At 44.4% G+C, this 21,650-nt stretch overlaps 1 long non-coding RNA gene across 1 annotated transcript in view; it reads right to left on the bottom strand.

Moving 5' to 3' along the window:
- LOC140068916 (uncharacterized) overlaps positions 1 to 17,061 on the bottom strand; it is a 60,349-nt gene extending 43,288 nt beyond the window's left edge. Inside the window, exon 1 of the long non-coding RNA XR_011848625.1 lies at positions 16,900 to 17,061. This is a non-coding gene — a long non-coding RNA (uncharacterized lncRNA). The remainder of the gene's footprint in view (positions 1 to 16,899) is intronic.
- Positions 17,062 to 21,650: the final 4,589 nt, after the last annotated feature.

Raw genomic sequence — 21,650 nt, 5'->3', positions numbered from 1 at the left:
CCTCCCTTCAAGGCTTCTGCCCTAATGCACCCCTGAAGGTATGCTACTGCTTTAAGGGGCAAGGGTATGAAGGCCTTAGTAGGATTGCTGCCTTCATGGTATACTATAGACTTGTCCCAATTACAATTTTGCCTTGTAAATGAACATTTACGATAACACATTTGGGCAGATTTATCAAGCTGTCTGAAAGTCAGAATATTTCTAGTTGCCCATGGCAACTAATCACAGCTCAACTTTCATTTTACCAGTGCTCATGAATATTTTAAAGGGGAGATGTGATTGGTTGCAATGGGCAACTAGAAATATTCTGACTTTCAGACAGCTTGAATAATCTGTTTTTAGCTGAATCCCCTAAAGGCCAGTAAATTCAAAGATAACCCTTATTTATCAGAACTGATTTTTCCTATGACAAACACCAGTGTCAGAACCCTCAGAATGCATTCTGGCTGCAGAGTTCTGAGCTTGTGAACCTTACCCAGATGCTCAGCTAGGGGCTCGGATTTACAGCCTTGCAGTTTAGTTCCTCTGGCTTAGCTGTATCTGTGTTCTGTGGAAAGATGGGTGGTTTCATCTTGAAGCTGAGTGGTGTGTCAGGTGTGGCTAACTAATAGATGGCTGGTCCAATGAATGGCCGGGGGAGGGGATGTCCAGGAACTTTATAAATATTTAATCCTTAGGTTTCCCAGTGGCTGGTTATACTCGCCTCCTTGGACTTATTGTACTATTTCTGGTATTGCTATATTGCTGTGTTTCTTGACTCTTGCTATGTTTCTTGACTGTTTTTTTACTTATCTATTCAGTACCTTGCCGCAATTCTGGATTTGACCCAGTTATTCTGACTTTGCTTGTGTCTTTCTTATTATATGTCTGTTTGTCTCTCTATGTTTATCATGCATCCTGAGCACATACTCAGAGTAGGGTCTGTTGACCAGTTCCTGACTGTGGGTTAGGTTATGGAATAATCAAACCCATTATATTCTACTTTTGTGTAGAGGCTCTGGATGCTGTGTTTAGCCAGGGGCATGTTCTGGCTAACCAGGTTCCCATTTCAGGTTAATAAAATCCTAAAGTCCACAGTTTTTCTTTATTTTTAGGGAAAGCAGTAAGCTTATATCTGTGGCATAGTGATAACCACAGTGAAAGTTTGTTTTTTTTAATTCTGCTTCCTCCTAGTCCTAACACTGTTACATTCATTTTCCTAGCAACCTTGATTGATTTGAACCACAACCATCTGTTTCCTGCAGATGCGGCTCTTGTCCACTAATAGTTCACCTGCTGTGATTGACAGATTCTCCGCTTCCATTGCCATCCTGTCTGATGTCAGAGTACCCAGACTATGGATTCTTAAATGGGATTTGTGGATCTGTACTATTTGCTAACTGTAGATCTGTATTTAGCTAGCTGTGTTATTCTGTCATTCTGTATTCTGTTATATCTGACCTTATGCCTGTATTCTTGACTATCCATTTACCTAATGATTTTGTACAGCTTTGTCCTCTTGGTTATTTAACTATACTATTTGTTTTGTCTTTGTGTTTACATTTTGGGAAATAGGGAATGTAGAATAATTATCTACCTACCACTTGGGGTAGGCCAAGCAAGTAGGCAGGGGTGCTTTGGAAGGGGGTTTAATCTCCGTCTGTCTCGGTCTGTGTCTCTGGTCCATTCCCTGACCATGCATAGCAGGCTCCTTACCTTACTGAGTTGTCCTCCATAGCATGTTATGTTTAGGCTTGGGCAAAGGTTTCCAGGAGATCTCCTGCAGAGATGTCTTTTCCTCAATTGCCCCGGGTTTTTGGCGCACGCGATCGGATTGTGGCTCATCGGCGCCAGCATGCATGCGACAGAAATGGGGGGGGGGGCGTCGGAAAACCCAACGAACTCAGAAAAACCGCAGATATTTTTTTAAAAAATGTGTCGCTTGACACGCGCTTACCTGCTCCCAGGATAGGAACTCTGGCGAGCTCCAGCAGACTTCAGCTCAGCAGCGACACCTGGGGGACATCGGGCGCACTATCTTAGTGAATCCCAGACAGAACCGAATCAGTGTCGGAGAACCCGCCGCTGGATCTCGACTGGATCGGGTAGGTAAATGTGCCCCATTATGTTGAGAGTATGTTGTGACTAGAGATGAGCGAGCACTAAAATGCTCGAGTGCTTGTTACTCGGGTCGAACTTTTCCCGATACTCGAGTGCTCGTATCGAATAACGAACCCATTTTAGTCAATGGGAGACTAGAGCATTTTTCACTGAAAGAACACATTCAAAGAACACTGAAGAACACATTGCAGATGTTTGTAGATGTTTTCACTGAAAGAACACATTGAAAGAACACAGTGAAGAACACATTGGGGGTCATCTACTAAGGGCCTGATTCGCGTTTTCCCGTCGTGGTACCCGAATATTTCTGATTTGCGCCGATTTTCCCTGAATTGCCCCAGGATTTTGGCACACGCGATTGGATTGTGGCGCATCGGCGCTGGCATGCAAGCGACGGCGTGGCCGAATGAAAACCCGACGGATTCGGAAAAACCGTCGCATTTTTAAAGAAAAAGTGTCGCAAAAATTGCACTTACCTTCACTCAGCCCGGCTCGGTGTATTCCAGTGCGTTCCGATGCACTTCAGCGCAGCAGCGACACCTGGTGGACGTCGGAGGAACGACCTTAATGAATCCCGGCTGGACCCGAATCCACCGCAGAGAACGAGCCGCTGGATCGCGAATGGACCGGGTAAGTAAATCTGCTCCATTGTTCTTCACAATAGTATGTGAAGAACAATATGTGTGAAGAACCCGTGTTAAACATCTGCAATGTGTTCTTCACTAGAGATGAGCGAGCACTAAAATGCTCGGGTACTCGTTATTCGAGACGATGGGAGACTCGAGCATTTTTCAAGGGGACCAAGGCTCTGCACAGGGAAGCTTGGCCAAACACCTGGGAACCTCAGAAAAGGATGGAAACACCACGGAAATGGACAGGAAACAGCAGGGGCAGCATGCATGGATGCCTCTGAGGCTGCTTAATCGCACCATTATGCCAAAATTATGGGCAACAGCATGGCCATGACAGAGTGACCGAATGAGGCTAGATAGCATCTAAAACATGCAATAATTGACCCTGACACTATAGGGGACGGCATGCAGAGGCAGGGGCAGCAGTGGCAGGCTAGAGAGTCTCATGGCGACATACCCTAAATGGACTCAGGTTTCACCAAAGGAGGTGAAATGATTTCCTAAGTGAACAAAAGGTTGACGGTATATTTAGTCGATAACACAGCATGGTGGCGACATAATGACCAAGTTCCATAACGTATCTGGTGAAACACCCGAAAAATGAGCCTGACACAGCTCTTTTGATAAGGGGACGACATGTGGAGGCAGCCATGGAGACGACTTCCATGATTAAGAGCGACAGTATGGGGCATTCATATTGCGCTGCTATGATTGCAACTTCAGGTCTCCAGCATGGCGGCGACAGATGGGCCGAGTTCCACTATGTATCTGGTGAAACACCTGAAAATTCTGCCTGACACAGCTCGTTTGATAAGGGGATGATGTGCTGCATATCCTCTCGTGCTCCAGCGTCTGGGGTATAGAGAGTTGAAATGAGACATTGGTGGATGCTGTGGAGGATCGTGGAGGCAAAATGGACAGGAAACAGCAGGGGCAGCATGCATGGATGCCTCTGAGGCTGCCTAATCTTGGGATGGAGCTGGCGGTCCACTGCCAGGCAAGCTCTTGCCTGCCCAAGCCCCTGTCTCTCGGCTCCTCCCCACCCAAAATGGGCCTGGGGGCCAGAAGCGTTTACTTTGAAAAAATTATAATTTTCAAATCAGGCCGGGTCGTTTGAATATTTCACCTAGGAATAATGGAATAGCATAGTGGTTCTATTTTTAATTGTTTTTACAGAAATGGTTCCATGATTAAGAGCGACAGTATGGGGCATCCATATTGCGCTGCTATGATTGCAACTTCAGGTCTCCAGCATGGCGGCGACAGATGGGCCGAGTTCCACTATGTATCTGGTGAAACACCTGAAAATTCTGCCTGACACAGCTCGTTTGATAAGTGGACGATGTATGGAGGCAGTGAACTAGTAGTAGATTAAAGGTGCTGCAGTTAAAACTATGTTAGTTGGATCTTGCGATGGAGCTGGCGCTCCGCTGCCAGGCGAGCTTTCGCCAATCCAAGCCCCTGTCTCTAGGCTACTCCCCAAACAGCACTTCTAAGAACCTTTTGTATAAGATCAAGTGTAGTAGCGTTCTTATAAGTTTAGGATATGGCGGGTGAGGGGAATGTAAACAGATGCGCAAGAAGCGCTGAAATAATATCGGTAAATGATAAAAGTTTGCCAGTATATTTTGTGGATTACACAGCAGGGTGGCGACAAAGTTAACAAGTTTGATGTGGAAGCCATGAAAACAACCCAAAATTCTGCCCGACACAGCTCGTTTGATAAGGGGACGATGTATGGAGGCAGTGAACTAGTAGTAGATTAAAGGTGCTGCAGTTAAAACTATGTTAGTTGGATCTTGAGATGGAGCTGGCGCTCCGCTGCCAGGCGAGCTTTCGCCAATCCAAGCCCCTGTCTCTAGGCTACTCCCCAAACAGCACTTCTAAGAACCTTTTGTATAAGATCAAGTGTAGTAGCGTTCTTATAAGTTTGGGATATGACGGGTGAGGGGAATGTAAACAGATGCGCAAGAAGCGCTGAAATAATATCGGTAAATTATAAAAGTTTGCCAGTATATTTTGTGGATTACATAGCAGGGTGGCGACAAAGTTAACAAGTTTGATGTGGAATCCATGAAAACAACCCAAAATTCTGCCTGACACAGTTCGTTTGATAAGGAGACAATGTATGGAGGCAGCTATATGGACGACTTTTGGAGGCAGCTATGGCGATGACGTGTGGAGGTAGCAATGCAGACAACGTGTGGAGCCAGCTAAAAAGACGACATGTGGAGGCTGCTATGGAGACAATTTAATTTGGATAGTGCCTGTATGTGGCAGTCCAAAAAAGTTTTCAAACCAGAGGAGCAGGTAGGTGGTCCTCCAGAAAAATTAAATAAATTGAGTGCCTGTATGTGGCAGTCCAAAAAAGTTTTCAAACCAGAGGAGCAGGTAGGTGGTCCTCCAGAAAAATTAAATACGTAGAGTACTATAGCTAGAGCGAGTTGGCCCTGGCAAAAAATAGCCAGTTTCCTGTGCTTTAGTGTACAAAGAGGAGGAGAAGGAGGACAATGAGGAGGAGGAGTGCATACATTATTCAGGTTGAGCTTCTTTCACCTGGTGAAGAATGAAAATCTGGAGAAATCCAGGCTTTATTCATCTTGATAAGCGTCAGCCTGTCAGCGCTGTCAGTCGACAGGCGTGTACGCTTATCGGTGATAATGCCACCAGCTGCACTGAAAACCCGCTCGGACAACACGCTAGCGGCAGGGCAGGCAAGAACCTCCAAGGCGTACAGCGCCAGTTCGTGCCACATGTCCAGCTTTGAAACCCAGTAGTTGTAGGGAGCTGTGTGATCATTTAGAACGATGGTATGGTCAGCTACGTACTCCCTCACCATCTTTCTGTAAAGATCAGCCCTACTCTGCCGAGACTGGGGACAGGTGACAGTGTCTTGCTGGGGTGACATAAAACTGGCAAAGGCCTTGTAAAGCGTACCCCTGCCAGTGCTGGAAAAGCTGCCTGCTCTCCTACTCTCCCTCGCTACTTGTCCCGCAGAACTACGCCCTCTGCCGCTAGAACTGTCAGAAGGGAAATACTGTTTCAGCTTGTGCACCAGGGCCTGCTGGTATTCATGCATTCTCACACTCCTTTCCTCTCCAGGGATGAGAGTGGAAAGATTTTGCTTGTACCGTGGGTCCAGGAGAGTGAATACCCAGTAATCGGTGCTGGAATAAATTCTTCTGAGCCGAGGGTCACGGGATAGGCAGCCTAGCATGAAATCTGCCATATGCGCCAGAGTCCCAACGCGCAAGAATTCACTACCCTCACTGGCCTGACTGCCCATTTCCTTCTCCTCCAACTCCTCCAACTCCTCTTCTTCTGCCCATACACGCTGAACAGTGAAGGACTCAACAATGGTCCCCTCTTCTGTCTCGCCAACATTCTCCTCCTCTTCCTTCTCATCCTCCTCCACCTCCTCCGATATGTGCTGAGAAACAGACCTAAGGGTGCTTTGGCTATCAACAAGGGAATCTTCTTCCCCCGTCTCTTGTGACGAGCGCAAAGCTTCCGACTTCATGCTGACCAGAGAGTTTTTCAACAGGCCAAGCAGCGGGATGGTGAGGCTGATGATGGCGGCATCGCCACTGACCATCTGTGTTGACTCCTCAAAGTTACTCAGCACCTGACAGATATCAGACATCCACGTCCACTCCTCATTTTAGACTTGAGGAAGCTGACTGACCTGACTACCAGTTCTGGTGGAAGTTGACATCTGGCAGTCTACAATCGCTCTGCACTGCTGGTAAACTCTGGATAACATGGTTAATGTTGAATTCCACCTTGTGGGCACGTCGCACAACAGTCGGTGAGCGGGCAGTTGGAGGCGGCGCTGCGCTGCCCTGAGAGTGGCAGCACCTGTGCTGGACTTCCTGAAATGCGCACAGATGCGGCGCACCTTCGTGAGCAAATCAGACAAATTGGGGAATGTCTTGAGGAAACGCTGAACTATGAGATTTAACACATGGGCCAGGCATGGCATATGTGTCAGTCTGCCGAGTTGCAGAGCCGCCACAAGGTTACGGCCGTTGTCACACACAACCATGCCTGGCTTCAGGTTCAGCGGTGCCAGCCACAGATCAGTCTGCGCCGTGATGCCCTGTAATAGCTCTTGGGCGGTGTGCCTTTTATCGCCTAGGCTCAGCAGTTTGAGCACCGCCTGCTGTCGCTTAGCGACGGCACTGCTGCTGTGCCTAGAGCTACCGACTGATGGCGCCATGCCCACGGATGGTAATTCGGAGGAGGAGGTGGAGGAGGGGTGGGAGGAGGAGGAGGCATAGTAGGCTTTTGAGACCTGGACCGAGGTAGGCCCCGCAATCCTCGTCGTCGGCAGTATATGAGCAGCCCCAGGGTCAGACTCGGTCCCAGCCTCCACCAAGTTAACCCAATGTGCCGTCAGTGATATATAGTGGCCCTGCCCGGCAGCACTCGTCCACGTGTCCATGGTCAGGTGGACCTTGTCAGAAACGGCGTTGGTCAGGGCACGGATGATGTTCTCTGACACGTGCTTGTGCAGGGCTGGGACGGCACATCGGGAAAAGTAGTGGCGGCTGGGGATCGAATACCGAGGGGCGGCCGCCGCCATGAGGTTTCGAAAGGCCTCGGTCTCTACCAGCCTATTGGGCAGCATCTCCAGGCTAAGCAACTTGGAGATGTGGACGTTGAGGGCTTGGGCGTGTGGGTGGTTTGCGCTATACTTCCTTTAGCGCTCCAGCGTCTGGGGTATGGAGAGCTGAACGCTGGTGGATGCTGTGGAGGATCGTGGAGGCGAATATGGGGTTTTCGCACAGGAGGTGTTTGGGCCGTGGTCCTGGGCAGGGGGCTGACTAGCAGATGACACAGGGGAAGGAGCAGTGGTGTGCCTGGCCGGAGGTGAATGGGCTTGGTGCCATTGAGTGGGGTGTTTAGCATTCATATGCCTGCGCATACTGGTGGTAGTTAAGCTAGTAGTGGTGGAACCCCTGCTGATCCTGGTTTGCCAAAGGTTGCACACCACAGTCCGTCGGTCATCCGGTGTTTCTTTTAAGAACCTCCAGACTTCTTAAAATCTAGCCCTTGCCACGGGAGCTTGAATACAAGCAACATTTGGCGCTGATGCACCAGCTCTGGCCCTGCCTCTCCGTCTGGCCCCACCATTGCCTCTTCCAACCTGTTCTGCTATAGGACTCGCCTCCGTCTCAGAAGCACTGTGTTCACCCGGCCTATCAACCCAGCTTGGGTCTGTCACCTCATCATCCTCCGATCCCTCAGTCTGCTCCCCCCTCGGACTTCCTGCCCTGACAACAACTTCACCACTGTCTGACAACCGTGTCTCCTCATCGTCCGACACCTCTTTACACACTTCTTCCACTACGTCAATAATGTCATCATCACCCACAGACTGCGACTGGTGGAAAACCTGGGCATCGGAAAATTGCTCAGCAGCAACCAGACAAGTGGTTTGTGACTGTGGGAAGGGTCCAGAAAACAGTTCCTCAGAGTATGCCGGTTCAAATGCCAAATTTTGCTGGGAGGGGGCAGACTGGGGGGAAGGAGGCTGAGGTGGAGGAGCTGGAGGAGTGCTGATTTCGGTAACATGGGTGGACTGCGTGGAAGACTGACTGGTGGAAAAATGGCTAGAAGCATTGTCCGCAATCCACGACATCACCTCTTCGCACTGTTCTGGCCTCAACAGTGCTCTACCACGAGTTCCAGTAACTTGAAACATGATGAACCTAGGGAGTGTAGCTCTGCGGCGTTCCCCTGCTCCCTCATCAGCAGGTGGTGTCTCACCCCGCCCAGGACCACAGCCTCTGACCCCTGCAGTAGTTGGACGCCCACGTCCACGCCCTCGTCCTCTACCCCTAGCCCTCGGGTTAAACATTTTCCAAATTAATGTGTAAACTTTTAATTATTTTTTTTTATTTTTTTTTTTAACAAAACGATGCTATCCTATTGCTATGGCTAGTTTCTAACCTACACTGACAGCACACAACTGGATTTTGTGCTGTGCCTGATGACGTTGAGCTATAAAATGAAATAAAGGTAAAAAAAAAATAAATCAGCAGACTCTGCCTAATTCTAATCAAACCCCTAATAAATTGTCCCACTTCGGTGTTTGCCGAAGCCCAGCCACAAGCAAACAAAAAAAAGGAAAATATAACGCTATTGTAGGCCTAAGTAAGCCGTTGGGGTTCTCCTATGGCTATTTTGTAGCCTACACTGAAAGCACACTACTTTGCAAGATGAGTTTGAGCTATAAAATGAAATAAAGGTAAAAAAATTAAATAAATCATCAGACTCTGCCTAATTCTAATCAAACCCCTAATAAATTGTCCCACTTCGGTGTTTGAGGTGGATATGCGTGTCACTAAGAGCTAAACACAACGGTCGCAGGTCTCCCAGCAAATTCCTCACAATATGGTACTAGCTTCACTACTAATGCCAGCAAGCCCAGCCACAAGCAAACAAAAAAAAGGAAAATATAACGCTATTGTAGGCCTAAGTAAGCCGTTGGGGTTCTCCTATGGCTATTTTGTATCCTACAATGAAAGCACACTGCTTTGCAAGATGAGTTTGAGCTATAAAATGAAATAAAGGTAAAAAAAAAAAAAAATCAGCAGACTCTGCCTAATTCTAATCAAAGTATTCGTCCGAGCAACGAGCAGTTTCGAGTACGCTAATGCTCGAACGAGCATCAAGCTCGGACGAGTATGTTCGCTCATCTCTATTCTTCACACATATTGTTCTTCACATACTATTGTGAAGAACTCCGTTTGGCATGCGTGTCTTCGGGTCAGTTAGCAGACGTACAGAACATCTGTAATGTGTTCTTCACTGTGTTCTTTTAATGTGTTCTTTCAGTGAAAACATCTACAAACATCTGCAATGTGTTCTTCAGTGTTCTTTGAATGTGTTCTTTCAGTGAAAAATGCTCTAGTCTCCCATTCACTATGTTCACTATGTTCACTGTGTTCACTGTTTTCATTGTATTCTTCACTGTTCTTCACTGTGTTTCGTTAAGTAAATGCTCGATCTCGAGCTGGCGAGATACTCGTCCGAGCAACGAGCCGTTTCGAGTATTCGAGCTCGGACGAGTATACTCGCTCATCTCTAGTTGTGACCTCTCTTAAAAGATGGGGGAGCACTAACTCACAAATCTGTTTTGCCTGGTAACTGACTCTCTATGCATTCACAGTACATTAATGTACAGACTTCCGATATATTAACCTTAAATATAAAGTTATTTCCTGAAACTATTTAGCTGGACTGTAATGTCCTTGCTGGCCACGTGACTTTCTGAAAGCATCAGTTACACTAGTAGAATATTTTCAATCTTCATACTGATGATAAAGTCCACTGCGGTAGGACATGTGTTTAATGTACTCGCAAATACCATTGAATCCAAATAGGTAATAACATTAAACTCCCGTTAGGATAAATGTGTGTTCCATGTAAGTCATTTGGTAAAATGGATCTTGGAAAAGATATGTAAAACAATTAATTCTCTTCAACCATGTCTAGACTGTGCATTAAGAGCACAAGTGGACTTTGGTGTTGAAAGGCATAGAGTTAAGTACATTTCTGTGGCAATTTCAATTTATGTCTGAAAGGCTTCCCATGATATTGACGTTGTAGTGTACGGAGTACATAGCAAAAAGCTGCACGACTTCAGCTGTACGTGTAGACAAATAATTATAACAAAAGGAAATATAAAGAACCAATTAAAAAGACAAACACGTCAAGTCTTTTCTACGTAAGCCGTAGAGAAAGAGGGCTTTGAAAAGTTCTTCAAAGTTCTAGATGCAAATAAGCCCAATAGGACAAGTGTCAAGGTCTAGAGGCATTATGCTAATGAACCTGTTGAAAACCTTTGTAACATAGTGCCAAAATGTGTGACTAAGCCCATGAAAAAGTCATCTGCATTATTTTGAAGAATTCTTTATTTTCTGTTTTACAGGTTTTTCTTTGAGTGTTCAGTGTGACATTCAATTTTAATTACATAAAAAATTATATCTCAACTTATTTTTGGGACTAAACAGGGACTCAATAAAACCTAAAATTTCTAGAAAATGGATAAATCTGTTATTTTTTTAAACAAATCTTAAACTGGAGAATTTCCTTTGGTTAAGTACAATATAGTCTTTTATAGGAGGCTTGAACAGCCATTGTAAAGTAGCCATTGAAAAGAAAATATGACCATGACCATAATGAAAAGAAGAATCTTCTACGGTTAAGGATACTATTGTTTTTAAGAGCCTTGTATGAAGTAGACATTAGACTGAAAAATGACCACAATGAGAGGTAAAATGTACATACTCTTAGGGTCTCCTTTCTGTAAATGCCAAGATCTAGTGTTGGTTGAAGTTACAAGTGGTCCCGGGGCAACATACAGCACAGGTTCTATTTGTTCGTTCTTGAGTTGAATTTGTATGTAAGTCAGAAAAGTTGCCATTGCTAATGTAGGCTAATGGCAAAATGTAGACAAGCTCACATGATCGAATCTAAGCTCAATAAAATAAATGGGTACAAGGCTCCTGTACCAGATGGGTTAACCCCTTAAGGACGCAGGTTTTTTTGGTTCATTTTGTATTCTCCACCTACAAAATCTATAACTATTACATTTTTCCATTTATTTTCATCATAACAAATTTTACTTTTCAGTGACGTTATTTATTATTCCATTCTGTGTACTGGAAAGTTGGAAAAAAATTCCAAATGTGGTGAAGTTGGCAAAAAAAACCTGCATTTGTGTCACTTTCTTGTGAGCTCAGTTTTTACTGTGCGTTCCAAATGATATGACTACTTTATTCTTTGGTTCGGAACAATCACAGTGATGCTAAATGTGGTGCCAATGTTTAAAAAGGGCTCTAGATCTTCCCCAAGCAATTATAGTCCTGTAAGGTCAACTTCCATAATGGAAAATAATCGAAGAGTTAGTAAAAGACTACATATAAGAGTATGTGATATCAAATAGTATAATAAGTGATAGAAAATGCGGTTTTACTAAGGATAAAAGTTGTTAGACCAACGTGATCTGCTTTTATGAAGAGGTGAGCAGATGCCTAGATGGAGAAGCTGCTGTGGATATTGGGGCAAACTTACTTACATAGTCCTGTCGCAAGACCTGTGATGATGTCACGATCACATGACCTGCTGGGGGAAGTAGTGCACGGAGCTCCACGACTGAGGTGAGAGGGAGAACATAGGAAGATCTATATGGGCACAAAACAGGGGGATCTGTATGGGGCACATAACAGGGGGATCTGTGTGTGGGCACATTACAGAGGGATCTGTATGGGGCACATTACACAGGGATTTGTATGGGGCACATTACAGGGGGATCTGTGTGGGGCACAATACAGGGGGAATCTATGTGTGGGCACATTACAGGGGGATCTGTGTGTGGGGTACATTACAGGGTGATATGTATGGGGCACATAAAAGGGGGATCTGTGTGGAGCACATTACAGGGGGATCTGTATGGGGCACATTACAGGGAGATCTGTGTGGGGCACATTACAGGGAGATCTGTATGGGGCACATTACAGGGGGATCTGTGTGGGGCACATTACATGGGGATTTGTATGGGGCACATTACAGGGGGATCTGTGTGGGGCACATTACAGGGGGATCTGTGTGGGGCACATTACAGGGGGATCTGTGTGGGGCACATTACAGGGAGATCTGTGTGGGGCACATTACAGGGGGAATCTGTGTGTGGGCACATTACAGGGGTATCTGTGTGTGGGCACATTACTGGGGGATCTGTGTGGGGCACATTACAGGGGGATCTGTGTGGGGCACATTACAGGGGGATCTGCATGGGGAACATTACAGGGGGGCTGTGTGGGAGGCACATCACAGGGGGATCTGTGTGGGGCACATTACAGGGGGATCTGTGTGGGGCACATTACAGGGGGATTTGTGTGGGGCACATTACAGGGGGGCTGTGAGGGAGGCACATTACCGGGGGGATGTGTGGGAGGCACATTACTGGGGGACATTACATGGGGATCTGTGTGGGAGGCACATTACAGGAGGGCTGTGTGGGAAGCACATTACTGGGGGACATTACATGGGGATGTGTGTGGGGAACATTACAGGGGGATCTGTGTGGGGCACATTACAGGGGGATCTGTATGGGGCACATAACAGGGGGAATCTGTATGGGGCACATTACAGGGGGAATCTGTGTGGGGCACATTACAGGGGGAATCTGTGTGGGGCACATTACAGGGAGGCTGTGTGGGAGGCACATTACTGGGGGACATTACACAGGGATGTGTGTGGGAGGCACATTACTGGGGGACATTACACAGGGATGTGTATGGGAGGCACAATACAGGGGGGGCTGTATTGGGGGAACTTTACTGGGGGGGCTGTGTAGGGCACATTACTTAGGGAGATTACAAGGGGGACATTACTGGATGGATGTGTGGGTGACATTACTGGGGGATGAGTGGGTGACTTTAATTGGGGGGGTGTGGGGAGCATTACTGGAAGGGATGTGTGGGAAACATTATTGGGGGGCAGTAGGAAGAGCCTAGGTTTGATTTCACATAAGTTTCCAGTGATGATTATGTGATGGATAACGAGCGCCTTGTCTCTTGTAGTTGTTTAAATGCAATTGTGTGAGCACAGCCTTAGGGTGATGTCACACGTGGCATTTTGAACGCCGTTTTTTAAGCAGTCCATTTTTGAAAACGCATCCATTTTTGACAGGTTTTACCAATTATTTAAATTCAAACTGGTCAAAAACGGATGCGTTTTCTGACGGACTGCTAATGGCCAAAAACGTGTTCAAAACACCACGTGTGACATCACCCTTACAGTATTTTGGGAGAGTGTTAGGGGCAGCAGCAGGACAACACTGTCAGGTTGCAGTCACAGTTGCAGGTGGTTTTAGGTGCAGTTTTGTTAATTTAACAAGTGAAAGACATGAACTGGTGAATTTGAGTTTTAAGGGGAAACCTGTTCCACAAATGTCTTTCACTTGTTAAAATAACAAAACTGCACCTAAACCCACCTCAAAACTGATTGCGATGCATTTGTAACTGCAACATGTGAATGCAACTTCGGAGAACCAAGATTTCGGGATAATGAAGGACATAAGATGTCTGTCTGGTGAACTCCACAGAAAGGAGACATGGTGATGCCGAGTCCAAGGGTGGTTGCACATGTGGCGTTTTGAACCTGTTTTTGGAAAACGCATCAATTTTTGTCCGTTTTTAATTAAGATAATTGGTAAAACCGGACAAAAACAGATGCGTTTTTAATGGACTGAAAATGCCTGACTAAAAATGGACTAACAACGGGTTCAAAACGTCACGAGTTCCAACACCCCAATAATGAAGTGGACATGTCACCTGAAGTCACTGGATGCAATTTAGGATTTCTGTAGCTGTGTAGCCCCCTCAGTAAAGTTGTTATTGGCACAACCACATGTGAGGGGGTTATGTACAGGAGGGGGCATTACTGATACAAATGCATTGGAGCCCGTGCCCCGGATCTTTTTCCACCCTAGCAACGCCCCTGGGCTACACGACACGGCTACTCCACACCCCCGTAGCCTCTTTAATCCTCCTAACCAGTTAACTTCAGTGTGCAGCTTTCTCGATGAGTGCACGCAGCTCCTCGTAGGTGTTGTGAGTAGCCGCGCTGTGTAGCCTCAGCTCTGGCTACTCCATGCCTCAGTAGCTTCTTTAGAATATTTGCATATCACCCTGATTAAAGATGAAAAAAGATAGAGATAGGGAGTAGAGGATTAACCCTAACAACTATTCTTACATACGATAGATGCACCTACTAGGGGATCTAGCCTAAAAGGTAGATCCATAGTGGTAGGTTCCCTTTAATCCTACCACTTTGCTCTGAATATAGATACAGGCAGTCCCCGGGTTACATACAAGATAGGGTCTGTAGGTTTGTTCTTAAGTTGAATTTGTATGCAAGTCGGAACTGTATATTTTATCATTGTAATCCCAGCCAGAACTTTTTTGGTCTCTGTGACAATTGGATTTTAAAAATGTTGGGTTGTCATAAGAACCAGGATTAACAATAAATCTTCATTACAGACACCTGTGATAACTGTTACAGCTGTTTATTATAGCCTAGGACTAAAGTACAAGAAATTACCAATATCCAGAGGTCCGTTTGTAACTAGGGGTCGTATGTAAGTCGAGTGTTCTTAAGTAGGGGACCGCCTGTAGTTGTGAGTTAGCCACAGACAGGTTCAGGACACACACTCTGGAAAAGGCTCATATTCATCTTGACCTCATATTAATGTACAACTATAACAGATGATGAACAAATTAAACCAGTTTTACCCTATACAAGTCTATTTACCAGTTTCTAATTTTAATGGCAACTCTGACACCGTAGAACATAGTACCTAAGTCTGCTAAGTAAAGAGCTAAAAGATAGAAATTAATGTTTTTTTTTTTCATGACTGCTGGTTGTGTGTTCCTCAAAATTCACAACACAAGAAATAAATGGATGTCAGGAAAAAAATGACTACAATCATATGCAGACAAAGGAATTTCAGGTAGAAGGTCTGTTTCATTGCGGAAGGAATTATGGTATTCTTATTTTCTTTTATGTATCAAGTAGTAGATTTCTTCTACTGGATGATTAATGGTCTACAACTGTGATACTGGGAAAGTCAGCGGACTTTTGGAAGGAATGGTAAATATATACTGTGTTATAAATGACGCTATACATCCCGTAACCAGTGAAGATAAAACTGCAGGTTTCAGATATCTATCTCAGCAACTCGGCACAGCAAATCCCCAAGCTATTATGCCCCGGCTGTAGGACAACATGTGTATTAGAAGAAGTAGGATGATGCCTTTGAAGTGATATGCATCGACTTTGTATGTATGTTTATCTTAGACTCTAGAATTAGTATATGGCCTCCTTTAGAAGAACACAGTCATCAAAAATAAATAATATTACAAACTGCAAAAGATCATAGGCTCATGGGAAAATAGAAGCTGGGTTCAATTCTATATAAAATATGTGCTGTCTGTCAGGATTCGGGATGCGTGAATCCACTGGACCACCGTGGAAGGTGGTACTAGCCGATACCTGGGACCGGAGTCTAAGTGGCACCTAGTCTTAACCAGATCCCGCTGCGAATCGGGATGGACTTGCTGCGCAAGGTACCATCAGGTTGTTCCACAGGTGCGACTAGCCCACAGTGGCAGCGAAGGTCAAGGTACCTTAGCGGAAGACAGTCTTGTGGTCAGGTCCAGGCACAGGGTCAGGGCATGCGGCAGAGATGCAATGTCAAGTCCAATCCGGGGTCAGCAACGGGTGGTCCAGGCAGATGGGAACAGGAACACAGGCACATGGGACACAGAAACACAACAATGCAGGAACACAGCAACACGGAGGAACTCTGGTAACACAAGAACATGGAGGGACTGTGGTAACACGGGAACACGGCAGCACAGGACTCTGGAGCAGGAACACACGGGAGAAGGAACGCAGGATACACAGGAACACACAGGAACGCTGGAGGCACAGGAACACACAGAGACTGCCGCGGGAGCCAGGAGAGGTGTCATTATTGTCATTATTGTCATTAATTATCCTGAAGGTCCACAAGATATCCCTCTTCTGAGGTAGACAAAGTACTTATATATTCACTTTCCCTGCCCACTAGAAGCACTAGACAGCCCCCTTTTGTAATTACTTTCCATGCAAGGGAAGCTTATTCAGCTGCTTTCAACTTTGAGTCCCAGAGGGGGTCCACAATATTTGATCTTACTCTATAACCTCACAATTTTCTAATAGACTCGCTCAAAATTGATGGTTGAAGCCAGACAACCATTTTCAAATGAAATCTTTTATCAAGTTTTTACATATCAACCTAAATTATAAGTCGATGGCAGTGTTCAAAAAGCAAGTTTGAAAATATACCTGACTCCTTGCCAGAGAAACACCCCTTTTCCTCATTCATGTGGTCAGTTTATCTGAACCGTGGTGTCATGAACCAGAACATTTCTCTTTCCTCCTTCTATCCCCACTCCCTTCTTAAAGAGAATCTGTCTTCCAGGAAACCCACCCAAAATAAAAACTTCATTAAAACTATGATTAAAAAGCATTGACCTTATGCCTAAATAGTTCCTTTCCTTGGCTGCAATGTTAGAAAAATCAGTTTGTTAATGTATATGCAACTCACCTGACCTAAGTCCAATGTCACTACTTGAGTTCAATGAAGCCCTGCATATTTATGAGTTACTTGCATTGCCCTGACTCCTAGTTCCCGATTGACAAATCTTATTGTTACAAAACTTCTGCTATGTGTAGTGTTAAGTTAGAGCTCTGTTACAGCATTAGCCACATCATGTCATGCGATCAGTGTGACATCATCTAAGGTCCTAATTCATTTTCCCAGTCTACCCATGTATATATCTGATCACATGAAATCACAGCAGCTTCCATGGAGGATAGGAAGGAGTAAAAGTCCACAGAGTCATACTGCAACCATGCCATGATACCACCATGTGATCAGATATATGCAAGGTGTATAGTTTGTGTTATTGTTAGAAGGTTAAAGGACCTATGATGTCACTTTGGTCAAGAATGGGACAAAGGGAGGTGTAGATGGATGGGACAGATCAAGCAAGACAAGCCTTCTCTGATGCGTGGGAATATAAAATAAAGTTTATTTATGGCGACGTGAAGGAAACAATTTTTAGCTAAAAGAAGGGTGTTAATAGGGCTCTATAGGAACCTGTCACTAGCTGTATATGTGAAAATGTTGTGACAGGTTCCCTTAAAAAGTTAATGTTTAAATCTCACGAAGGGAGGGGTAGAGAAGAGGAGTGTTTAGGAGCAGGACAGTATGACTTAGATAACTTAGTGAACCAACGAAATAGCTTGAAGGGTTTCTGTCACTGTGGATGCAAGGGACAATTCCTAAAAGTTTTTAGCTGCTCACATTTGTTCCTGCTGTTATGACATTATAAAGCTTATAGCAATGAAGAGTTAATAAATGGGTTGTTGGCTCCTCCATAGTTAGAGGGACTCAGTTTGTGGGGGAGGACCCTGAATAGGCTCCCTACCTTTAATAGCTAAAATTCCCTAAATAGGTTTTTCCAGCCTTTTGATATTGATGACCTATCATTAGGTCCCAACACTCAGAGCCCCATCGATCAGCTGCTCTCATCTGCTGTCAGGGCGAGAGATACGCAGTGCATCCTAAGGACAGGTTATCAATAGCAAAAGCCTGGGCAGCCCCTTTAATAGAGTATTTGACATGGTGTTTTCTACAAGATTTAATTGAATTGTATTATAACGTGGATAACAGCAGAGTGCCCTCACCTAGTGATCAGTGTAGGATTCGCAAGACTAGTATCAATACTTCCCTAACACAACCTTCTACATTGTATCTAAATGTTATTCTCAGGAAAAAGGCTTCTTAAATACACTTAAACCTATTATGGCCTCATGGGAGATTAGTTTACATGCCTGACATTTCCTGGATAAGTTGATATGTCATTTTTATTCAGGAATATATCAATGACAACATCCTCCTCCATTCCTGCTCCATAATATTAAAAATAAAATGCCAAATGTATTACTACCGAAATATAGATAATAGAAGCCAGCATTGCCGCCTATATCTAAAACATTGATAAGACAAGGGACAGGTTCAGCGAGACACAGGTTAATAGCAAGGCACTTCGGCTAGTTGAATTGTGTCATCTAGGAGAGATTGGTTAAAATTCATTTTCAGGCAAAATAGTTATTTTGCATTCATATCAAGGAACAGAGCAGGATTAGTGTTTAGCAATGTAATCTTGCACAGTTCTGTCTCTTTCAATCAGCGAACCTTAGCTTCTGTACTGAGTCTATTCCAATGTAAAAAAAGATAGTCCAATTGGAATTATCATTGCTTCTTGAAAGAATTGGAATTGGTTTTTACATGGAAATGAGACTGCAGAGAAGAGATTTGCAGGCAGCTTGGAGAATACGTTTTATAGAAATAAAGAGAAATATTAAGGAATAAAAGCTTTACTGCGCAGCCAGATGAAAACTGTGGGTGCCTCCGTCATTACCCCTGGGCCCCCCACTCTGTATTCACAGAAGATGGCTAATCCATGCTTTAAAAGATATTAATCCTATTCATTTGAATGGAATTGAACTCCACTCCATCACTAAGGAGAGATTTTCACAGCCGCAGAATGGAAAATAGCAGTTACTGTGCTAAATATCCACTTGTGGGTCTTCATACAGGGACGTTGGGACATAAGAGCTGGTCATTCAGGGAAAATCTGGTTATATAGTTTAACTTTCTCTGCAAAGAAAGCTCAATAGTACATTCCTCTTGTTTAAACTCAATGTGACTTCACAGTACCATATTATGAAATATCAAGCAGTCTATCCACTGGATAGAGGGGTAACTGTCTGATTAGTAAGTTTCTGATGCCTTGGACCCTCATAAGCAGGAGAATAGGGCTTCTTTGTTCCCCTTTTATAATGAAGCAGCTTTCTAAACATTCACAACTTCTCAATTCACTTCTATGAGACTGCAGGGCATAGCTGAGTATAGTCTTTTCACATGGGGAATGGAAAACTAATTCTCATCATCATTGAGGGTCTCAGGAGTTAAATCCCCATTGATCACATTATTTATCTAATGTTATGTAATCACATTTGTGTTGTGCAGCAGTAACGCTCCCTAGAGGCTTCAGTCTGAGATTCTGTATCCTGATTGGCTGATTTGCTTAAGCTGTACTGGCCTCAGTTCCCTTAGCTGACGTCACAAGCAGGTAGTGCTTGCCTACTTAGGGAGAGGCTGGAGATGATTTTAAAAATAGGGCTGATAGATATACCAGGCTTGTACTCAGGCTGTGAAGAAGACAGCAGCATGATATAGTTATCATTGAACTTGTCGCAAAGGGTCTCTGCAGTTGTGATAAAACGATTTTTGACCAGGTAACTTTGGAGTAACGCTCTGTATGGATTTTGGCTACTCAATTCCAAGCTTGAATCTCACCTGGAGCTACTTTGCGTTTTTTTATAGTTGATTGTAGAGTTAATTGCCTGGGCTTAGCTGGGTGTCTGTTCTCAGGAGGCCTGAGTGGTGTCATTTTCTAGGCTCTCTGTTTTTCTCAGCTCAGAGTTAAGTTTTGCAAGGACTAGACAGTCAGTTGCTGGGGACGTCAGCCAGGGACTTTATACATTGCAGATGCTGTGCTCACTCAGGGGGGGTTTCTTATGTGTGCTATGGTACCACTGACCTTGGACACTACCACATCTGGAATCATGTATATCCCCAGCCAGAGCCGAGACCCCGTGTACCCTGGACCTGTCCAGAACTGTGTACTTTTAAAGGGGGTTTTCCACAGGATAGGGCCTAACTTGCTAATCAATGGGGATCTCAGTGATGAGAGAGAATGAGAATGGGGGGTTGCAATGGAGGCCAGAGTACCTCTGTCGGACCCCCCGTTCCTTCCCAAGATAAGGGAGCAGCCGGTAGCGTTTGTTCATGCTGCACTATTTATCTCTAGAAAAAGTAAAGAAATTGTGGGGTGTAAGATCGCAACAGGATCATAGCTATAGGTGCATAGGTAGAAATTATACCTCCAACATAGAACCTGTATTGACACATAGCAGTTGGGAGCCTGGTTACAGGAGCTTTGGGGGCAGGAGGACAGAAACCTGTGCCACATATGACCACCAGAAAGTATATGGTTGCATAGAGGTTCACCAGCCACACTATTCTTCCTTAACTTACCACCAGAGGGTGAATACTATGCATATGTAAATTACTTACCAGGAACTTTTTATATATTTCAGATTTTATATCTGTTCAATGAAGATTAGTAATAAAAGATTCTGTTCAAGAGTTGAAACACCACACCACAGTTCTCCAAAAGCTAGCACTTTTTTATTTTTTACATTAATAGAGCCATTTGAGGGCTTGATTTCTGCAGTACAAATTTTACTTCCTAGTGTAAGTATTTAATATTTCATGCAATATACTAGGAAGCAGGAAATAATAATTCCAAATGAAGTACTATTGACATGAAAAAGCAGTTGCACCATTTTCTTACTGACTTAGTCTTTCATTTTATGGCCCAAATGAAATCTTTTCTTAATTTTTGGGTCAGTTTGAAGTTATATAGTTATGTTATGTTTAAAAAAAATCTAAATCTGTAGGGAAAAAAACTATATGACCTTTGAGAAATGTTGCTAAGTATTCAAGATTATGTTGTTTCTGTACACATTTTTAACTTTAAAGGGAACCTCTCACTACATTTTTCACAAATACAACTAATAGTAGGATCCCATAGAGCTTTATTAACTAAAGGACACCCTTCGTTTAGTTGTTTCCCATGAAATCAGTTATAAACTTAACTGGTCTCCAGGGTTATCCAGAGCGAGTAGGGGCCAAGGCCTAATGTCCTTTGACCAGAGTAACATCATCTCAGGTCTTTTAGCCTCCAAACATTAGCAAACTGTACACATATATGAGCACATGAAATCATAGCATGCCTGCATGGAGGCATGGAGAGGATTAAATGTCCATGGTGGTTGCTGTTAGTTCATGTGCTCAGATATATGCATGGTGTACAGTTTGCTAATGTTAGGAAGCTAAAGGACCTGAGATGATTTCACCCTGATCACATTACTGCTGAATAATTAGAAGGGATGGGGAATAGTTGCTGGATTCAGCCCGAGGAGGCCAGTTCCACCTTGACTCACTCTAGATATCCCTGGATATCAGGCAAGTCTGATTTAATGGAATTCTGAGGGAAACAATTTTAGTTAGTGAGTAAATAGGGTTCAATGGGAACCTGCTACTAGCTGTATTTGTGAAAAAAATCCACGCACAACTTTAGATATAGCGAGAAAAATAAAATACCAGAGATAACATTGATTTCACAATTCTGGAGAAAGTAGCAGGTAAGTTGCCCTCAA

The sequence above is a fragment of the Engystomops pustulosus genome, chromosome 7 (genome assembly GCF_040894005.1).
Source record: "Engystomops pustulosus chromosome 7, aEngPut4.maternal, whole genome shotgun sequence".
In the NCBI taxonomy this organism is placed as follows: Eukaryota; Metazoa; Chordata; class Amphibia; order Anura; family Leptodactylidae; genus Engystomops; species Engystomops pustulosus.
This window is presented reverse-complemented; position numbering and strand designations above follow the sequence as displayed.